Here is a 16,159-nt window from a genome sequence, read left to right on the forward strand (position 1 = left end):
GTCATACAAGAATAAAGAAAAAATAATTTTAAAAAGTAAACAAAGTCTTTGACAAATGTGAGATTATGTAGAGCAACCAAACCTACAAATTATCAACATTCTTGAGAGAGAAAAAGAAAATAAAATTAAAAAAATATTTGAGGAAATAATTTAATAAAAATTTTCTAATCTTGTTAAGGTGGTCAACATCCAGAGACTAGAAATCCAGAGACTAGAAATCCAGAGAACACCTGCAAGATAGTACACAAACAAACATCACAAAGGCATATAGTCACCAGAGTGTCCAAGGTCAACAATAAAGAAAAAATCTTAAAGGCAGCTAGATAAAAAGTTAGGATCGCTCTCCGCCAGACCGCCACCGCGCCGCCATCATGGACACCAGCCGTGTGCAGCCTATCAAGCTGGCCAGGGTCACTAAGGTCCTGGGCAGGACCGGCTCTCAGGGACAGTGCCCGCAGGTGCGTGTGGAATTCATGGACGACACGAGCCGCTCCATCATCCGCAATGTAAAAGGCCCCGTGCGCGAGGGCGACGTGCTCACCCTGTTGGAGTCGGAGCAAGAAGCCCGGAGGTTGCGCTGAGCTTGCCTGCTCACTGGGTCTTGGATGTTGGGTTCGACCACTTGGCCGATGGGATTGGTGTGTCACAATCTGCTCCTTTATTTTTTGCCCGCCACGCGGAATTGAGATGCTCCTTTAAATAAAGCGTTTGTGTTTCAAGTTAAAAAAAAAAAAAAAAAAGTTAGGATCATATACGAAGGGAATCCCGTCAGGCCTACAGCAGACTTCTCACAAGAAACATTACAAACCAGGAGAGATCATGGGCCTATTTTCAGCATTCTTGAAGCAAAGAAATTCCAACCACTAATTTCAAATAACCAAAATAAGATTTATAAGCAAGGGAGAAATAAATTCCAAATTACTGAGATAATTTGTTACCATTAGATCAGCCTTACCTAAGATCCTTAAGGAAGTTTTAAACATTCAAATGAAATAATGATACCCACTGCCACAAAAACAAACTGAAGCACATAGCCCACAGACTCTGTAAAGCAGCCACACAATGGAAATTACAAAGTAAACAGCTAACAACTACATGATGGAATCAAATACTCTCATAACAATATTAACTTTGAATAAAAGTGATCTAAATGCCCCACTTAAAGGGCATAGAGTGGCAAGTTAAATAAAAATAAATAAATAAATAAATAAATAAATAAATAAATAAAAAGATCCATCAATCTGCTGTATTCAAGAGACCTATCTCACATATAATGAAACTCATAGGCTCTAAGTAAAGGATTGAAGAAAAATTTATCACGAAAATGGGAAGCAAACAACAAAAAAGCAGAGGTGACTATACTTAGATAAAAGAAAACTTTAAATCAAAAGTAAAAAAGAACAAAGAATTATGTCAAATAATGACAAAGTGTTCAATTCAACTAAATATATATGCACCCCAAACTGGAGCACCCAGATTCTTTAAAAAAGTACTATCTATTTTGTTAATCTTTTCAAAAAACTAGCTCCTGGATTCACTGATTTTTTTGAAGGGTTTCTTGTTTCTTTATCTCCTTTAGTTCTGTTCTGATTTTAGTTATTTCTTGTCTTCTGATAGCTTTTGGGTTTGTTTGCTCTTGCTTCTCTAGTTCTTTTAATTGCAATGTTAGGGTGTCAATTTTAGATCTTTCTTGCTTTCTCCTGTGGACATTTAGTGCCATAAATTTTCCTCTAAACACTGCTTTAGCTGTGTCAAAGATATTCTGGTATGTTATGTCTTTGTTCTCATTGGTTTCAAATAACTTATTTTTTTCTGCCTGAATTTCATTATTTACCCAGTAGTCATTCTGGAGCAGGTTGTTCAGTTTCCGTATAGTTGTATGGTTTTGAGTGAATTGCTTAACCCTGAGTTCTAGTTTGACTGCACTGTAGTCTGAGAGACTCTTATGATTTACATTCCTTTGCATTTACTGAGGAGTGTTTTACTTCAAATTATGTCGTCAAGTTTAGAATAAGTGGCTATGTGGCGCTCAGAAGAATTTATATCCTGTTGATTTGGGGCAGAGTCAAAATTTAAAAATGGGATCTAATCGAAGTGTTTCTGCACAGCAAAATAAACTATCATCAGAGTGAACAGGCAACCTACAGAATGAGAGACAATTTTTGCAATCTATCCATCTGAAAAAGGGCTAATATCCAAAATCTACAAGAAACTTAAACAAATTTACAAAAGAAAAACAAACAACCCATCAAAAAGCAGGCAAAGTATATGAACAGACACTTCTCTGAAGAAGACATTTATGCATTCAGTAAACACATGAAAAAAAACCTCATCATCACTGGTCGTTAGAGAAATGCATATCAAAAACACAATGAAATACCATCTCACTACAGTTAAATGGCTATTACTACAAAGTCAGGAAACAACAGATGCTGGGGAGGATGTGGAGAAATAGGAATGCTTTTACACTGTTGGTGGGAGTGTAAATTAGTTCAACCATTATGGAAGACAGTGTGGTGATTCCTCAAGGATCTAGAATCAGAAATAACATTTGATGCAGCAATCCCATTACTGGGCATATACCCAAAGGATTATAAATCATTCTATGATAAAGACACATGCACATGTATGTGTATTGCAGCACAATTCACAATACCAAAGACTTGGAACTAATCCAAATGCCCATCAGTAACAGACTGGATAAAGAAAATGTGGCACAAATACGCCATGGAATACTATGCAGCCATGAAATACCATGAGTTCATGTCCCTTGCATGAACATGGATGAAGTTGGAAACCATCATTTTCAACAAACTAACACAGGAACAGAAAACCTATTACCACAAGTTCTCACTCATAAGTGGGAGTTGAACAAGGAGAACACATGGACGCAGAGAAGGGAACATTGCACCCTAGGGCCTATCTGGGGTGGGGGGCTAGGGGAGGAATAGTATTAGGAGAAATACCTAATGTAGATGATGGGTTAATGGGTGCAGCAAACCACCATGGCACATGTATACCTATGTAACAAACATGCACATTCTGTACATGTATCCCAGAACTTAAAGTATAATAAAAAATGAACTATTAAAAAAAAAACAACAACAACAACAACAAAAAAAACAAGTACTGCTAGATCTATGGAAATACTTTGACAGACAAACAGTAATAGTGAGGAACTTTGAAACCCCAATGTCAGCATAAGACAAATAATCTAGGCAGAAAACTGAAAATACAATTCTGGACTTAAACTCGACGCTTGACCAATTAGACCTAATAGATATCTATCAAAAAACTACAATGACCAGTGACAGAATATATGTTTTTCTTCTTTATAAATGGAACATACTCCATGATTGATTCAAACATTTGCTTGACTATAAATCAAGTCTTAATACAGTCCAAAAAATCAAAATTATGCCTGTCATACCCTTGGGCCACAGAGAAACAAATTTAAAACTAAATAGCAGATGATCTCCTCAAATCACAGAATTATATGACATTAATCAACTTGCTTTTCAATGACTTTTGAGTAAACAAGAATAATAAGGCAGAAATCAAAAAGTTATTTGAAATAAATGAAAATGGAGACACAATATACTAAAATAACTGGGTTGCAGCAAAAGCATTGTTAAGAGGAAAGTTTATAGCATTTTATATCTACCTAAAAAGTTAGAAAGACCTCAGATTGACAATCTAACATCAATCTTAGAGGTACTAGAAAACAGGAAGGAAAAAAAAAAAAACCAAAACTACCAGAAAAAAAGAAATAACTGAAATCAACACAAAACTGAATGAAATCAGTCCCAAAAATCCATACAAAGAATCGACAAAACCAAAAATTGGTACTTTGAAGGAATAAACAAAGATTTTTATCTTGCACATCAAGATATTTTATCTTTTATATACTTTATTTTACATATCAGTGTACATTCTCTGAAAGGATGTACACTGGTATATACATTTACAAACAGAAAAAGAGAAAAGATTAAAATAAGCACAATCCGAAATGACAAAGAACACATTACCACTGACCACACAAAAGTACAAAAGATCCTCAAAGTCTACTATGAACACCTTTGCACATGCAAAATAGAAAATACAGATGAAATGGATAAATTCCTGGAAGCACAGAATTCCCCATGGTTCAATCAGGGAAAAATAGAAATCCTGAACAGACCAATTTCACATTCTAAAATTGAATAAGTATAAACACCCTACCAGCTAAAAAAAAAAGTTCTTGGCCAGATGGATTCACAGCTGAATTCTGCCAGACATACAAAGAAGACATGGTACTGATTCTACAGAAACCATTCCAAAAAATTTAGGAGGAGGGACTCCTTCCTACTTCATTCCGTGAAGTCAGTATCATCCTGATACTAAAACCTGGCAAAGATACAATGAAGAAAGAAAACTATAGGCCAATCATCCTGATGGACATGAATGTAAACATCCTCAACAAAGTACTAGCAAACTGAATCCAACAGCACATCAAAAATTTAATTCATCATGATCAAACACACTTCATTCCTGGGATGCAAGGTTGTTTCAACATATGCAAATCAGTAAATGTGACTTACCATACAAGTAATTAAAACAAAAGCTATATGATCATCTTAATGGATGCAGAAAAAGCTTTCAATACAATCCAACATCCTTTTCATATGGTTTGGATCTGTGTCCCCGACCATATCTCATGTCAAATTGTAATTTTCATTGTTGGAAGTAGGGTCTGGTGAAAGGTGATTGGATTGTGGGGTGGTTTCTAATGGGTTAGCACCATCCCCCTATTGCACTCTTGGGATAGAGTTCTCATGAGATCTGGCTGTTTAAAAGTGTGTGGCACCTCCTGGCTCTATCTCTCTTCCTCCTGCTTCGGCCACATGAAATGTCAGCTTCCTCTTCACCTTCTGCCATGATTGAAGCCAAACGGATGCTGCCATGTTTCTTGTACAGCCTGCAGAACCATGAACCAATTAAACTTGTCTTCTTCATAAATTGTTCAGTCTTAGTTATTTCTTCACAGCAATGTGATAACAGACTAATAATGCACCTTGACGATAAAAACCCTCAACAAATTAGGCATCAAAGGAACACACCTCAAAATAATAAGAGCCATCTATGACAATCCCAAAGCTAACATCACACTAAATAGTCAAAAACTGGAAGCATTCCCTTGAGAACTGGAAAAACTTCAACACAGTAGTGGAAGTTCTAGCCAGGGAAATAAGGCAAGAGAAAAAAGTTAAAGGCATCCAAATAGAAAAAGAATAAGTCAAAGTATTTCTCTTCACTGATGACATAAATCAGTATCTAAAAATCCCTAAAGAGATGGCCTAAAGGCCCTTGGAACAGATAAACCACTTCGGGAAAGTTTCAGGGTACAAAATCAACATACAAATATCAGTAGCATTTTTATATGCCAGTAATGTTCAAGCTGAGACCCACATCAAGAATGCTATCCCATTTACAATAGACACACAAAAAAGTAAATACCTAGGAAAACATCTAACCAAGGTGGCAAATAATCTTTATGAGGAAAATTATAAAACACTACTGAAAGATATCATAGAGGACACAAATAAATGGAAAAAACTTTCCATGCTCATGGACTGGAAGAATCAATATCATCAAAATGGTCATATTGTCCAGAGGGATCTACGGATTCAAAGCTATTCCTGTCAAACAACAAACACCATTTTTCACAGAAATAGAAAAAAAAAAAAAACTATTCTAAAATTTTATGGAATCTAAACATAGCCCAAATATCCAAAACAATTCTAAGAAAAAGAACAAAGCTGGAGGCATCACATTATCTAACTTCAAAGTGTACTATAAGGTTACAGCAATCAAAGCAGAATGGTACTGGTATAAAAACAGACACATACACCAATGGAGTAGAATAGAGAATCCAAAAATAAGACACTATTCCCAAAGCCATCTGATCTTTGACAAATCTGACAAAAATAAACAATGCAGAAAGAACTCCCTATTCAATAAATGGTACTGAGATAGCCGGCAAACCATGTCAAAAAGAAATGAAACTGGACCCCAACTTTTCATTATATACAAAATTAGCTCAAGATGGATTAAAGAGTTATATGTAAATATTCAAACTATAAGAATTCTAGACAAAATCCCAGGAAACACCATCTGGCCATCAGCCCTAAGAAATAATTTATTATTAAGTCTTTAAAAGCAATTGCAATGAAAAGAAAAAGTGAGAAGTAGAAACGAATTAAACTAAAGAGCTTCTTCATAGTGAAAGAAACAATCAACAGAGTAAACATATAACCTACAAATAGGGAGAAAATATTCACAAATATACATCTGACAAAGGTCTAATATTCAGACTCTATGAAGAAATTAAGCAACCGAATAAGCAAAACCAAATAACATATTAAAAAGTTGACAAAAGACATGAACGGACACTTCTGAAAAGAAGACATACATGCAACTAACAGACATGAAAAATTGGTCAACATCACTATTTATCAGAGAAATGGAAATGAAATTCACAGTGAAATACCATCTCACACAGTCAGAATGGATATTATTAAAGCATCAAAAAACACAGACATTGGTGAGGCTGCAGGTGAAAGCAAACATTTATACACTGTTCGTGGAAGGAAAAATTAATCTGGCTATTGTGAAAAGCAGCTGATGATTTCTTAAAGAACTTAGAAAAGAACCACCATTCTACCCAGCAATCCCATTACTGGATTTATATCCCAAAGAAAACAAATCATTCTACCAAAAGACATCTGCATTCACATATTCATTGTAGCACTATTTACAATAGCAAAAGCATGGAATCAACCTAGGTGCCCATCACCAGTGGACTGAGTAAAGAATATATGGTACATGTACACCATGGAGTGTTATACAGCCATAAAGAAGAATGAAATTATGTCCTTTGCAGCAATGTGGATGCAGCTGGAGGCCATTGTCCAAAGTGAATTAATGCAGGAACAGAAAATCAAATACTGCATGTTATCTCTTATAAGCAGGAGGTGAACAGGGACAGAAAGACAACAACAATAGAAACTAGGTACTATTAAAAAGTTGACGTAGGGAGGGACGGAGGTAAGTATTGAAAAACTTTTGGGTACTATGCTCAGTACCTAGGTGACAGGATACTTTCTACCCCAAACCTCAGCATCTTACAATATACCCATGTAACTAACCTGCATGTGTACCCTTTGAATCTAAAATGAAAGTTGAAAAATAAATAAATGAATGAATAAAGAATAAAGAATGGGTAAAACTGTCAAATGGAGAAGCTAATTAAGACTTATAGAGTGACTTTTGATTCTTTAAATTCCTGTTTTACTTACATTAGGTCCTATTAACTATTTTAACCAGAATCCATAAGTAATGTTTTGTCACACCAATTTGTAAAAGTTCCAAAGATTTAATTCAATTTTAATTTGTTAGTCATTGTATCAGTGATTCTATGCCCACTATGAGATATTTTAGGACATTGGGTACTATTATCTCGGGAAATTTAGGCACGGCTACAATTAAAGTGAGGTATACTTATATTTCCTCCATTTTATATTTAGTTATTTTCCTCAGATTATAGAAGATAACATGTTTATATTCAGAGGGACCCCAGATATAATTGTAATTTGAGCTCCAGAATGAAGTCCACAAATCTTTGCCAATTGGTGAATTATAGTAAAAGTTAAGTTAATTAAGAACTGATGTTACAGAAAAATAAAAGCCAACCAGCACCCTTTTAAATATGTTTCTTATATAAATTATTTTTTCTAAACTTTGTATTTCCAAATGGGTCAAATTGTCAACCATTGTTTCACTTTGATAATAAATCGCTCTCTCTCTCTGACACACACGAACACACACACACACACACAACAGACACACCCCACATATCCTTTCCCTCCTTGTATTTAGGTTTCCTTCTTTCTTTGGTGTTATTGTTGATTTTTTGCACTGGATATATTTTGATGTCCATCTTTGCTAGTAGTCTATAGACATATATATTATATATATAATTATATGTTATGATATAAATTATATCTATACATATATGTACAGTATATACTCTATTATATATGTATATATTATATACACATTAAATTATTAGTATAACAATTATATTTTATTATTATAAAATGTTATACATATAGTAATATATTTAATATTTTTTTCTCTAGAGAATTTCCAGTTAGTATTGTCAGGGTTAGGAATCTCCTCCACAGTAAGGGTTGTGTGTTTTAAAGACCCTGGGACTGGCTTACGTTTTGATTGAACTAACCCTTTTGTTGTAGCAAAAGGTACAGGAGTGTTTTCCCTTGCAACTCTGATAATAGGCTATTATTTCAACAGAGCCATAAGTAGGATAGCTGTATAACAGAAAAGCACTAGGTCTCAGAGCACAGAGATGGTTGGATTGAAACCACACTGTAATGTAACTCTGAATTTTCTCTTTGATATGGTATATTAGTTAGGGTTCCCTAGGAGGACTGAACTAAAAGGATAGATACATATACACAAAAGGGAGTGTATTAAATATTAACTTACATGATCACAAGTTCCCATAATAGGCTGTCTTCAAGCTTGAGGAGCAAGGAGAGCCATTCCGAGTCTGAAAAGTGAAGAACTTGGAGTACGATGTTTTAGGGCAGGAAGCATCCAGCACAGGAGAAAGATGTAGGCTGGTAGGGTAGGCCAGTCTTGCCTTGTCACTTTTTTCTGCCTGTTTATATTTGCTGGCAGCTGATTAGATTGTGCCCGCCAGATTAAGGGTGGGTCTGCCTTCCCCAGCCCACTGACTCAAATGTTAATCTCCTTTGGCAATACCCTTACAGACACACCCAGGATCGATACTTTTCATCCTTCAGCTCAATCAAGTTGACACTCGGTATTAACCATCACATATGGCTCTGCTTTTTCTTTTCACACTGTCCACTCTATTCCTAATCACCTCCCCACTTATTTCCCTTGTTTTGGGTTTCTAGCTGTGTGAAGCTGTCATTCTGTTTTTGCCATCTTTCTGTGATTTATAATGTGGACCTTCGGGTGTTTACAGAAGAGGACAGGAGTCTTGGTAACTTGCCTTATAGGTGGCTGATATGGCCTGGATACTTGTCCCCTCCAGATCTCATGTTGAAATGTAATTCCCAGTGTTGGAGGTGGGACCTGGTGGGAGGTGAGTGGTTCATGGGTTCAGATCCCTCATGAATGGTTTAACACCATCCTCTTGGTGATAAGTTAGTAATCACTCAGTGAGATCATGTGAAATCTACTTGTTTAAAAGTGTGTGGCACTTCCCACTCTCTCTCTTGCTCCTGCTCTTGCCATGTGACATTCCTGATCCTGCATCACCTTCCACCATGAGTGAAAGCTCCTTGAAGCCCCAGCAGTAGCTGAGCAGATACTGATGCCATGCTTCCTGTGCAGTCTGCAGAATTGTTAGCCAATTTAACTTATTTTCTTAATAAATTATCCAGCCTTGGATATTTCTTTATAGCAAAGCAAGAATGGCTTAATACAGTGGCCATCTCTTCTTTCAAAGTTTCTCAGTAAGTCCCTTGTGGAGGCATCTGGGTTTGTATGTCAGAGAGCTCTAGCAGCTCTAGCAGTTAACTCCCTGTCCAAATTTAGTCCCTTCTCATGTTGATATGAAGCAGAATTTAGTAAGACCCAAGTATACTAGCTGAGTGTTTGACACTTAGTAATTGAGTCACTTTGGCTGGTGTTCTGCAGGCCCCAGGAATAAAGTATGTATACCCTTGTCCCTTTGAATTAACCACTAGTCCCCATGGTTGAATCTACAATATCCCTGGGGGTCTGGGAATTGTGAAGTTTTCTGGTGTCAGCAGCAGTGTATGAAGCAATAAAGAAGGCCAGCAAGTCAGCTACCCCCCCTTGAGCAACACTGACATCAAGATCAGGATGCCATTTAAATTATTACTTGTATTATTATGATTATTCTAATCTATTATAATGTACACTATGTATAATAGTAAAATATAATGTAACAATTAGTAGTACTATATTATACTATTGTAATATTTTATTGATAATTATGATTACAGTGATGATTATGCATCCCTGTAACTATATTAAATATCATTATGTTGTACAATTTTAAAAAAGGAAAGTGGTTACATTAATACCAAATGAAATAGATTTAAGGATAAGGAAATCTGCCAGAGACTAAGAGAGATATTACATAATGATAAAAGTGACAACCCATAAAGAAATCATAGTAATGCTGTGTGTATGTAACATATAACAAAGCTGAAAATTATGTGAAGCAAAAACTGATAGAAATGAGAGGAGACACAGACACTTCCACAAACATAGTTGGAGAAGTCAATACCCTCCTCTCAACAATTGACAGAAAAACAAAAAAGAAGATCAACAAGGATACAGAAGAATTCAACAATGTCATTACCCAACAGTATCAAATAGACCTTAATGGGACAATTCACCCATCAACATCAGAATACCCATTCTTTTCAGGCATCCACAGAATATACAGAATATATAATGATATAGACCCTATCCTGGAACTTAAGACCAATCTCAACAATTTAAAGAACTAAAATCATACAAAGTTTCTTTTCTGACCACAATAGAATCAAACAAGAAATAAATAACAATTTATTTCATTGGTATGAAAATATCCACACAGTAGCTAACAAGCATGTAAATAAATGGAAATATTTTCTGATATTTTTGCTACCCAAATCCATCATTAATTTTAGGTGTTCATCTTTAAAATGAGTCGGATGCTCCTCTAAATAAGACAGATATATAGTAAAAATCACAGACTTGTATCCTAATCTCACATGGAACTCTAAGAGGCTGTGTTATACTGAATAAGTCATTTGTTATTTCTCAGAGATAGTACAAAAATGAAGATATCTACATTCCAAAGTTGTGCCAAATTATGAAGTAATCTCTGTAAATGCCAAGTATCATACTTTGGTCCTACCAAGTAATACAATAAATATTGTTTCTTCCTCATTCTACAAGTTATGGCTTCTTAGAGATTGCAGACACAATACTGAGAAATGATGCTTTCAGCTAAAATACAACCTTGGAAAAATATTTTCTAGATTTTAGTATTGCTTCCTACCAAATATATGATATACAATATAAGAACTGCAGAGAGATGTCCAAAGTTATGAAACTACTTAGTTTTACAATAAGAAAATGTATAAATAAGGGTTTTAGGCATTATTTGTATTTAAAATAAAGTATGTCAACTTTGCGTAAACTAGAATTTTAAAGGTGTAGAAACTACTATTTGATTATCTCTCATCAGTTTAATTCTAAACTTCCTTTCTTTCATTCATCTGTTTAGAGATAATAAAGTGAAAAATAGCAAGCCAAGTGAGATACGTTGTTAATGGAATTATTTCTTCAAGATTGTATACATGTAATTATGAAATGAAGTTCAATAAGCACTACACAAAGTAAAAATAAAATTGTGAAGATGATTTTGGGAAATGTGCTTTTGAAATTTAGGAAGAGAAAGAACAAGCTTATATCTGTATGGTTAAAGTTCAAAAAAAAGCTCTGTAATGTAAGTTCCATTTCTGATAGTTTTATACTAAAGAATAGGATTTTAGAAGACAAAGATGGAGAGAGCATTCTAGGTGATGTCAATATTATAAAGAAAGCCAAATTCAGAGTGTGAGCATGTCTTGGCATAATAAGTACACCAGTTTGACAGAACAGAGGTTATTGGCATTGGAATAGTGAATGACATTCTGAAGACAGTCTGGTATTATTCAAATTTATTGGATTATTGTGTACAAATACATCCTTCTTCTGTTTTTAAAAATCTGCTTATAGTGGGCTACTATTGTGTTTAATAATATAAACTTGAAAATATGAAAGATTGTTGACTAAATGCAGTTAGTATGTGCCTCCTCTACAGAGGGGAACCAGGATAGTGAGTATATATTCACATTTCAGATAGTTTAGGAGAAAATTCCTGAGTTCACTAGAGAAGAAACAGGAAGCACCAGAAGTAAGTAGAGGGTTCAAGGCAGCTTGCCCAGCTGCCGTGAGAGGCTCCTACACATACGAAAACAGTAAGAGAGAAACCCTCTAGGCTCAGATTTTATAATCATGGCTATGAGAGAAAATTTTGATCCACTAGGGACTTCAGCCTGACATACAGAGATGCCTAAAGTTTGCAGAGAGACTTTACTCCAGAAGGGGAACCCAAAATAAAATCTTACAGGCATCTGAGCCTAGTCTATCCTCAGTTGGCTGCCATTTTGAGAGTATAGACACAGGGGATCTACAAACATGGCTGCTGCCACTGTACTGTGGATGGAGAGGAGAAACCAGGTGCTCCCACGCACTGCAGGAGGGTCCCTATCACCCTACTGTGGGCTGATATTAAGACTGAGATGTGAGTGAAGTGCACTCCCCCGAGCTTCTTGCCTATGCTACTTGCCTTGAAGTGACCCTGCCCTCTCTGGTTTGAGGCCATTTTGAGAGTTTAAAGCTGCACTGCACTCCACTGCCTCCTGGCCAAGTTAAGGCTGATGTAGCACTAGCTACCACCTGGACAAGAAGTGACAGGGAACCAGGCTATCCTAACCAAGCAGAAAATCTGGAGCTAACAAATTCACTGAAGGAAATATAAGGCACATTCAAATACTCAATAATTGACTATATCAAACACATACACACACATACACACCCTCCCCCACAAAAATTATAAAACTTGAACAGGTATTTTTGAAATAATCCAGTCAGACAAAAATAAGAAAGAAAAGAATGTAAAGGAATAAGCAATGCCTTCAAGATGTCTGGGACTACATAAAGCAACTGTCCTTATGATTATTGGTATTCCCAAAGAGGAAGAGAGATCAAGAAGTTTAGAAAACATGTTAAATAGAATAATCAGTGAAAACTTCCTACGTCTAACAAGAGAGACACACATTCAGACACAGGAGGCCCAGCAATCCCTGGGAAAAGACGTTGCAAAAAGGACTTCACTATGGCATTTTATGCTAAGAATGCCTAAAGTCAGAGTGAAAGAAATAAGTTTAAAATTAGCAAGAGAAAAGCATCTACCTATAAAGGAAACAACTTCAGGCTAACAGAAGACTTTTCAGCAGAAACATTACAGGTCAGAAGACACATTTTTAAAGTGCTGAAAACAAGCAAGCAAGCAAACAAACAAACAAAAAACCCATCACCCAAAAGTTTTATATCCAGCCAAAGAAGCTTAATAAATGAAGGAGAAAAAATGTTTTTCCTGAAGAAGCTAATAATGAGGGAATCTATCATAAGACCAGTCCTACAGGAAGTGCTGGAAAGGATCTAAACATGGAAATTAAAGGTAGACATTCATCATCATAAAAACCCATGGTAATATAAAACTTAGAGCTCTTATAAACCTATCACACAAAGGCAAAAGAGAAAGGAATCAAATTGACAACACAACAGAATCTCATCAAATCACAGAGACAAAAGACAAAAATAATAAAACAATGAATTTATTTTAAAAACCTGAAAACAATAATATGACAGGAACAAAACCTTGTATATCAATATTAACTTTAAATATAAATAGATTAAATGTTCTACTTGAAAGATATAGATTGGTAAAATGAATACAGCCATGATCAAACTATCTGCTGCCTACAAGAAACTCACCTTACCCATAAAGACACATGTAGACTTTTTAAAAATATCAGATAAAACAGCAAATAAGCCAACTGATCTTCAACAAAACATATAAAAACGTAAATTGGGGAAAGGATACCCTGTTCAATAAATGGTGCTGGCAAAACTGACAAGCCACATCTAGAAGAATGAAACTGGATGTTCATATCTTACCTTATACAAAAATCAATGCAAGATAGATCAAAGACTTAAATCTAAGACCTGAAATCATAAAATTTCTAGACAATAATATCAGAAAAACTCTTCTAGATATTGGCTTAGGTTAATAATTTATGACTAAGACCCCAAAGCAAATGCAACAAAACAAAATAATAAATGTGACCTAATTAAATTAAAATATTCCACACAGCAAAAGAAATAATCAATAAACAGACAACCCACAGAGTAGGAGAAAAATATAATAATAGTAGGGGACTGTAAATTATGTTGTATTTGACATGTCTTTCAAATTCCCTAAACAAAGAATGGAAATGCTTTGTATTTCTTTTTGACCGAACAGTGATTCTAGAGTGTGTACCACTCTATGGTAAGTTATTTTAATCCGTTTGTCTAGATATGTGAAACCAAAATGTTTAACAAGAAAATAAACTTGGAGTACAAAGAGCTTGGCATCAATAAACTGGGAAGCATTGGTAAGATACATTTTGATGAGGAGATGTGTTAGGGATAAGATATCAAGTATAGGACAATTCCAGAAAGTCCTCCATGTGGTCTCTAGGAAATTTAGAATTGTCACACAGAGAGACAGAAGAACAAACAGCTAGTGTGACAACTGCTACAAGTCAAATGTAACTCATTTGGCAAACTCGCCTATAACAATGCTTATCTATAAACAGTTTTAGTGTCATGTCAAATAATTATTTAAAATTTAAATTTTAACAAAAGTTTATTAAACAAATATTAACCGGTTCTTTGGTTTTCACAGTTTTAAATGCAAGGCATAACAATTTCCTTAGGAAATTTCTGGGAGTCCTTTGGAAGAGAAAACTGTGGAAGAATATTTGTTCATTTTAATATTCATCACTTAAGAGTAGGTTTCTGAGAGTAGATTGTAAGAAACAATAGAGTAGGGTTCCCCAAAATGTAGAAATATTTAGAAAAGCAGTTATGTAAAATACATGAATAGCCAGGTGCAGTGGCTCACACCTGTAATGCTAGTACTTTGGTAGGATGTGGCAGGAGAATTGCATGAGGCCAAGAGTTCAAGATCAGCCTGCCAATATAGCAAGACCTTACATTTATAAAATGTAAAATAAAAATAAACATATAAATAAATAAAATATGTGAATAGACAAATATTTATAAACACATACCCATTCCTATATATATATCTTATATCAGTAATATGTTAATATATTTATAATATATATAAAATAAAGAATACAAATTACTTTTAGTTGAAGAAAAATGAAGTCATATGTATAACAAGTGTGTGCACACACATATATTCATGCACTTAAAAACTAACATTCTAACCAATTTCTGAAAACATAAATATTTTGAATGCAGATTAATTTCAGGATTATTAGCTAGATTTTCCATTATCAAGTCTTCCTTTAGGAATTGTCTATGGAACAATAAATATATAATGTAGCTTAGTTTTTCCAACACACTAAGAATCTTTTCAATTAAGCTCTTTGTTTGTAAAATCAAAATGGAATGACATTCATTTCCTGTAGTGAAGGTTTAATTCCCCTGAAAGCTGTCAATCACTTTTCTCACATTCAAGTATGGTTGGTCTAATTTTTTCTTTACCAATGCATTCAAATTATTAAGATCTGGCTAGACTTTTGGTTGGCAACAAGCATGACTGAGAATCAAGATTAAAAAATTATATATATCTATACTTAAATAATTTCTTCTTCCTGTTTCTTCTGGTTATTCTTCTATTCAGTGTTCTTCAGGAAATTGTAAAATTAAATACCTTGAGTCACAATAAAATGTGTTTCAGTGTGCAGTCTTTACAAACAGATTTTCCCAAATGTATACTGATTGCATTGCATAGATTGCTTCAAAATTAAATCAAATTTATAAAAGCTAGGAAAATAAAATTATTAAAAGCTTTAGAAAAATTAATAAATGAAACACTCTTAAAAGTTTGGCATAAGGTAAGAGACAGATACATTTTGAGGACTTTTGGAGAAGTATCTAAAAACTACTTCTAACACTAAGTTGTACATATAGAAAGAAATGTTTGTAATACTTATTCTCACTATCCTTTAGATAAAGTATGATTAATGGGAATGTTACTCATTTTCTATATATTTCTGTTGGCATATTCTATCTTTCCCCTTATTATACTCTTGTTCTCTAGTCCTGTTTAACTAACAATTTCATCTTTCATTGCTTTTTCAGTATTTTCCGCAATAAATTTTTTTTATTAAATCATCAGAAAACCATTTAAATGTGCAAGAATAGTGCAGTAAATAAGTAACATAAACCCTAGAATACTACAAGACTGTGCTGTTAG

General features: G+C 34.5%; 1 pseudogene across 1 annotated transcript; it reads left to right on the forward strand.

Annotated features, from left to right (window-relative positions):
* The first annotated feature begins 322 nt into the window (after nucleotides 1-322).
* On the forward strand, nucleotides 323-740 carry LOC108544624 (40S ribosomal protein S28 pseudogene; annotated as a pseudogene). The gene has a single exon (XR_001889901.1). The product of XR_001889901.1 is annotated as a 40S ribosomal protein S28 pseudogene (transcript).
* Nucleotides 741-16,159: the final 15,419 nt, after the last annotated feature.

Source organism: Rhinopithecus bieti, unplaced genomic scaffold (genome assembly GCF_001698545.2).
Source record: "Rhinopithecus bieti isolate Rb0 unplaced genomic scaffold, ASM169854v2 scaffold_27206, whole genome shotgun sequence".
Lineage (NCBI taxonomy): Eukaryota > Metazoa > Chordata > Mammalia > Primates > Cercopithecidae > Rhinopithecus > Rhinopithecus bieti.